The sequence below is a fragment of the Dasypus novemcinctus genome, chromosome 10 (genome assembly GCF_030445035.2).
Source record: "Dasypus novemcinctus isolate mDasNov1 chromosome 10, mDasNov1.1.hap2, whole genome shotgun sequence".
NCBI lineage: Eukaryota > Metazoa > Chordata > Mammalia > Cingulata > Dasypodidae > Dasypus > Dasypus novemcinctus.
In genome coordinates, this window is record NC_080682.1 from 93,846,067 (window position 1) to 93,852,943 (window position 6,877).

At 34.4% G+C, this 6,877-nt stretch overlaps 1 pseudogene; it reads left to right on the plus strand.

Annotated features, from left to right (window-relative positions):
• The first annotated feature begins 1,027 nt into the window (after nt 1–1,027).
• LOC101436336 (olfactory receptor 51B2-like) lies at nt 1,028–1,936 on the plus strand (annotated as a pseudogene).
• Nucleotides 1,937–6,877: the final 4,941 nt, after the last annotated feature.

Here is a 6,877-nt window from a genome sequence, read left to right on the forward strand (position 1 = left end):
ATTAGAAAATACTGTATTTTGAGGAATTGCTTAAGAAATTCATCTATAATGAAGGGAACAGTAAATTGGGAACAATTCTATACAGTGACTCTGTGATTTCTTCATTTTAAAATGATGTGGCAAAACTAATTTTCACAGTCTAGTGCTGTGCAAGCTAATTCTGTAGACTCGGTAAGTTTAAATTGAGAAGCACTGTAACTGTAAACTACACACTAAATTTTGAAGAACTAACATGACAAAAAATATAAAATATATTGTAGCAGTTTGATATGGTTATAAATTCCAAAAATATAGATATTGGATTATGTTTGAAATCTGGTCTGTACCTGGGTGTGATTAAGTTATGATTAGGGCTTTGATTGGGCCATACCATTAGGGCATTGAGTCCCCACCCCTTGGTGGGGCATGGTAAAGGACAGAGTTCAGGGTTTTTGATGTTGGAGTTTTGATGTTGGTGTTTGATGCTGAAACCTTAAGTTGGAGCCCCGGGAAGTAAGCTCACAGAGTAAAGAGAAGCCAGCACCAGGAAGAGATGATACCCTGAGCCCAGGAAGAAGGAAGCACTGGAAAGAAATGAACTTTGAACCCAGAGAGAAGCAGGACCCAGGGAGGGAGGAACCCAGGAAGCCTGAACCCTCACAGACATCAGCAGCCATCTTGCTCCAACACGTGAAAATAGATTTTGGTGAGGGAAATAACATACTTTATGGCCTGGTATCTGTAATCTCCTACTCCAAATAAATCCCTTTTATAAAAACCAATCAATTTCCGGTATTTTGCACCAGCATCCTTTTGGCTGACTAATACATATATCATTAATAATTTTATACTGATTATTTTTAAAATAATATTTAGGATATGTGAGTTAAAGGAAACATATAATTAAAACTAGTTGCTTCCATTTGTGTTTACTTTTATTAATGTGGAAGCAAGAAAATTTTAAAATTACATATTTGGCAAAAATTATAAATCTACTCAATAGTGGTAATCTAAAGAGAGCTTTTTAATTTCCTCTCAGAAATCTGTCATGTGGTCCAATATCAGTGCTGTCCCATTTCTACTGACAGGCTTCCCAGGTCTGGAGATATTCCTTCCATGGATTTCCATCTCCTTCTTTGTCATTATGTCCCCATACTCTTTGGCAATGGCATCCTCCTCTTATCAGAGAAGACCACACGTTTCATGAACCCATATACTACTTTCTGGCTATATCGGCAGCCACAGACCTTGGAGTAACTTTGACAACAATGCCCACTGTACTTGGTGTCTTGTGGCTGGATCACAGGGCAATCACTTTTAGAGCCTCCTTCTTCCAGGCCTATATGATCCACTTACTCTCTGTTGTGGTATCTGCAGATCTGCTCATCATGGCCTATAACCATTTTATTTCCATCTGTGCTCCCTTAAGATATATTTCCATTCTTACCAATGTTAAGGTCATGGCCTGGGCATTATAAGAGGATTGATACTCATTGTGCCCATAGTCACCAAACTCTCTGCATTCCCTCACTGCAAATCCCATACCTTCTGCTTACACAAGGATCTGATCAAACTGGCTTGTGCTGACATCACCTTCAATAGATTCTATCCTGTAGCCCTGGCCTCTTTAACTGGTTTCTTGGACTCCAAGCTTATCCTTATCTGGTACATCACAATGCTTGAGACTGTTATGAGAATTGCCTCAGGTAAGGAACAGGCCAAGGCCCTAAATACCTGTGTCTCTCCTATTAGCTGTGTTCTGGTTTTTTATGTCACTGCGACTGGGCTGACTCTTATTCATCGATTTGGGAAATAAGTAGTTCATATTTTTATGAGCTATGTCTACTTCCTCTTTCACCTATTTATGAATCCAGTCATCCATAGTGTTAAGACCAAGAAATTCAAAAATGTTATCAACAATTTTCTTTCTTTCATAGAATTTGAGCCTGATCTATGACTCCAGGGTTTTCCCCAGTACAGAAAAAATTTCCTGGAAAGATGGACTTAGCAATTCGACGTGGCTCAAAAACACAAGAAATTACATTCATGCCATTCAAAAGACATAGATTCATTGTTCTTGTTCTCCGTTTCCCTACCCTCCATCCTCAAGCACATTGATCTTAGTTTTGTTGCTCTCTTTCCAGTAAAACATATACTTTATTCTGTCATTTTCTATCCTGGAAGAGTTACTTGTCTTTACATATACCTGAGGCCAATGATACACAAAATGTTTAGAGTTTATAGAAACAGAGGAGAAAGTGGTAGCTTGCCAGAGTTCCCAAGCACTGTTTAGAAAACAATTCAATAATTCCTGTGTGCCTGACAGTGTCTCAGTGCTACATAGCCCTAGAGTTGATGAGATGTAGGTAAGCATAAGATATTCAGACCAGAAGAGGCTTTGCCGCCAAAGCACCAAAGACCAAACCAGAACTAATATTAGAGTAGACACCAGCACACTAAATGCTCAGAAGTTTGTGAGAAGGCTCTGAGTTGATGAGCCCTGATGCCTGTCAAGATGGGGTAAGACATTCAAATTATCTATAATAAAAAAAATTCCATTTCTTGCATACCGAATTCATGTTCTTTGTCCTGTAATTCATCTTCTCAATACATGCTTCATGAAAAATCCTTCTATAATTTGTGTGGATTGGATATGGTGGTAGTAAAATAAACTGTCTTTAGGAAATACTATAATAGTACAATCTTGAAACAAAGAAGATATTTTAAGAATGTTCAGGTAAGGTCACCCATACATATTTTTTCCTTATAAGCACAGCATAACCAGAATATGCACATCAGCTATATAGAAAGACAGCATATATTATACTGTTTATCAAGATATAAGCAGGGTTTGGGTAATGATGCCTATAAAGCAAAATATTGAAAATATGTTGGCAAATGGATTGCCTACGTATTCAACCAAAAATTAGTCCATGATTTTATTGGAGGTGAGGTTGTGTTATCAGGCTCTCTGGAGGAGTTTCTTATAACTAAGAGATTCTCTTGAAAGAGAACTTACTCCTTCATTGAAAGTGATTATTTACAAAAATAATGTGGAAACCATTGATTTAGATACGTCATCATTATTTAGATTCATTCTTAGTTCAGCCAACTTTTTTTTCTCACTTTAATTTGTATTTATTATGTGTTTTGAAAGAGGGAAGAGAATTGAACATTGACATATGTAATCCACTCAATTTAGAAATAAAGCACACACTATAAAAAAGATACATTTAAAAATCAAAAAGCATCATGATGTAAGTCTACCATAAGTATTTCTAATAGAATTATATCTTCAAATTAAATGAAAGAAAAACAATAAATAATACTGTAATTGAAATAATTAAAAATATATAAAGTCAATGTAACAGGTATGGTCTTTCTATCATCAAAATATTAAAAAACAAAAATATAAAATAAAAATATAAAAAATCATAAAATGGGCAATTCTACAGGAAGAAATAACTTTTCTATTTATTTACATACCTAACCTCATTACCTGAAGTTATATGAGGAACACATTAGCAAAGCTGAAGGGAGAAATAAATAGCTCTAAAATAATAGTTGGAGACTTCAATTTACTACTCTCAGTATTGGATGAAAGAACCTAAATACAGAAACAGAGAACTTGAATAACGTGATAATTAAACTAGACCAAAAAGATATTTATGGAGAATTGTACCTCAAAACAGCAGGATATACATTCTTTTCAATTGCACATGGATCCTTCTGCAAGATAGGCCATATGTTCGATCACAAGACAAGTCAGAATAAATTTCAAAAGATTGAAATTATACAAAAACGCTTTCTCTGATCATAACAAAATATACCTGGAAAACAATAATGGATGGAAAAAGGGAAATTCATTAACATATGGGGATTAAACAATGCACTCCTAAGCAATTAGTAGGTCAAAGAAGAAATTGCAAGAGAATTCAGCAAATATACTGAAATGAATGAAAATGAGAACACAGCATAACAAAATCTATGGGACACCAAAAGGGCAGTGCTGAGGGGGAAATTTATAGCTTTCAATGCTTACATTAAAAAAGAAGAAAGAACTAAAATTGATCTATCTGTACACCTGGAAGAATTAGATAAAAAAGAGCAAACTAATTCCAAACCAAGGCAAAGGAAAGAAATAGTAAAAATAAGAGTAGAATTAAATGAAATCAAGAATGAAAAAAAAAATAGAATCAATAAAACCAAAAGTTGTTTGAGAGAATTAATAAAATTGACAAACTCTTAGCAAGAATGACAAAGGAAAAAAGAGAGAACACACACAAAAAAATAAAATCAGAAATGAGAGGGTTATTTCCACTGACCTGGTAGAAATAAGAGAGATCATAAAAGGATACTATGAACACATATATGCCAAACAAGTTTAAAATTAAGGCAAGCTGGGCAAATTCCTTGAAACACATGAACCAACTATACTGACTTTAGAAGAAATAGAAGAGATCAACAAACCAATCACAAGAGAAGAGACGGAGTCATCAAAAACCTCCCAAAAATGAAAAGCCCGGGACCAGATAGCTTCATTGTAAATTCTCCCAATTATTCAAAGATGAACTAATACCAATCTTGCTCAAGCTCTTCCAAAATATTGATAGTCCTTCACAAAATACTGCAAACAGAATACAAAAACACATTAAGATAATTATACACCATGAAAAAGTAGATTTTATCCCATATATGCAAGGGTGGTAGAACACATGAAAATCAATTAGTGCCATAAACCACATTGATAAATTGAAGAAGAAAAATCACATGATTCTCTTGATTGATTCGGAAAAGGCATTTGACAAAATACAGCACCCTTTATTGACAAAAACACTCCAAAAAATAGAAATAGGATTCTTTATCAATATGGTAAAATGCATATATGAAAAACAACAACGTGCATTGTACTCAATGGTAAAGACTGAAAGCTTTCCTGCTGAGATCAGGAGCAAGACAAGAATGCTCATTATCACCATTATTACTCAATATTGTCCTAGAAGTTCTAGATAGAGCAATTGGTCTAGACAAAGAAATAAAAGGTACCCAAATAAGAAAGGAAGAAGTAAAATTCTCACTATTTGCTAATGAAATGATCCTATATCTAGAAAATCCTGAAAAATCCACAACAAAACTACTGGAACTAATAGATGAGTTCAGCAAAGTGGAGGGATATAAGGTTAATATACAAAAATCAATAGCATTTCTATGAATTCCTAATGTGCAATCTGAAGAGGATATCAGAAAAAACTTCCATTTATAAGTGACTAAAAAACCGAATTTTTAGGAATAAACTTAACCAAGGACATAAAGGATCTGTGTTCAGAAAATTACAAAACATTGTTAAAAGAAACCAATAAAGGCTGAAATAAATGGAAGGACATTTCATGTTCATGGATTGGAAGACCAAGTATCATTAAGATGTCAATTCTACCCAAACTGATTTACAAATTCAATATAATCCCAATAAAAATCACACCAGCCTTTTCTGAAGAAATCAAAAAGTCAATGATCAAAATTATTTGGATGGGCAAGGGGCCCTAAATAGCCAAAAATATGTTTAAAAAGGAGCATGAAGTTGGAGGACTCTCACTTCCTGACCTTAAAGCATATTACTTAGCTACAGTGGTAAAAAAAAAAAAAAAAAAGCAGCATGGTATTGGCATTAGGATGGAGAGATTGACTAATGGAACTGAATCAAGAACTCAGAAACTGACCCTCACATCTACAGTCGAGTGGTTTTTGACAAGACTGTTAAGTCCATCCAGCAGGGCCTGACCAGTCTATTCAACAAATGGTACCTGGAAAACTGAATACACATATGAAAAATAAAGAAAGCAGACCTCTATCTCACATCTTACACAAAGGTTAACTCAAAATGGATCAAGAACTTAAATATAAAACATTAACTATAAATCACTTAGAAGAAAATGTAGTAAAACATCTTCAAGGCAATAGTTTCTTAAACCTTATGCTCAAAGCATGAGCAACAACAACAACAACAACAAGAAAAAAAAAGATAAATGGGACCTCCTCAAAATTCACCACTTCTGAACCTCAAAGGACTTTATCAAAGGGGTGAAAAAACAGTTGTCTCAATGGGAGAAAATATTTGGCAATCACATATCTGATAAGAGTTTAATATACATGATATAAGGTCACACAATTTATCAATAAAAAGGTAAAGTATCTGACTTAAAAATGGGCAGAAGACTTGAAAAGACAATTGTCCAAAAAAAGACATAAAAATGGCGAAGGAACATATGCGAAAATGTGCTCAACATCACTAACAATTAGGAAAGTGCAAATCAAAACTACAAAAAGATATCATTTCACACCTATTCGATAGGCCACTATTTAAAAGTCAGAAAGCTGTAAGTGTTAGAGGGGATGTGGAGAGATAGGAATGCTATCTCAGAATGGCAGAGCCCCTGTGCAGGACTGTTGGGCAGTTCTGAAGAAAGTTCAATATAGACTTGTTTTTCATCCCTGCAATACCATTGCTGGGTATATACCCAGCAGTGACACAAATAGATATCTGCACCTGATGTTCATAGCAGCGTTATTCACGATAGCCAAAAGTTGTAAAGAACCCAGGTGTCCATCAACTGATGAATGGATAAACAAATAGTGGAGTATACACATGATGGAATATTATGCAGCAGTGAGAAGAAATGAAGTTGTGAAGCATATGGCAACATGGATGAACCTGGAGGACATTATGTTGAGGGAAGCAAGCCAGATTCAAAAGGACAAATATTGTATGATTGCCCTATTAAGAAGTAAATACATTATGTGTTATATAAATATGTGAAATATGAGTAGAATTATATATATGAACATTTTTCTTTGAAGCTGAACAAATATAAGTTAATATTATAAAATGTTAATATCAGAC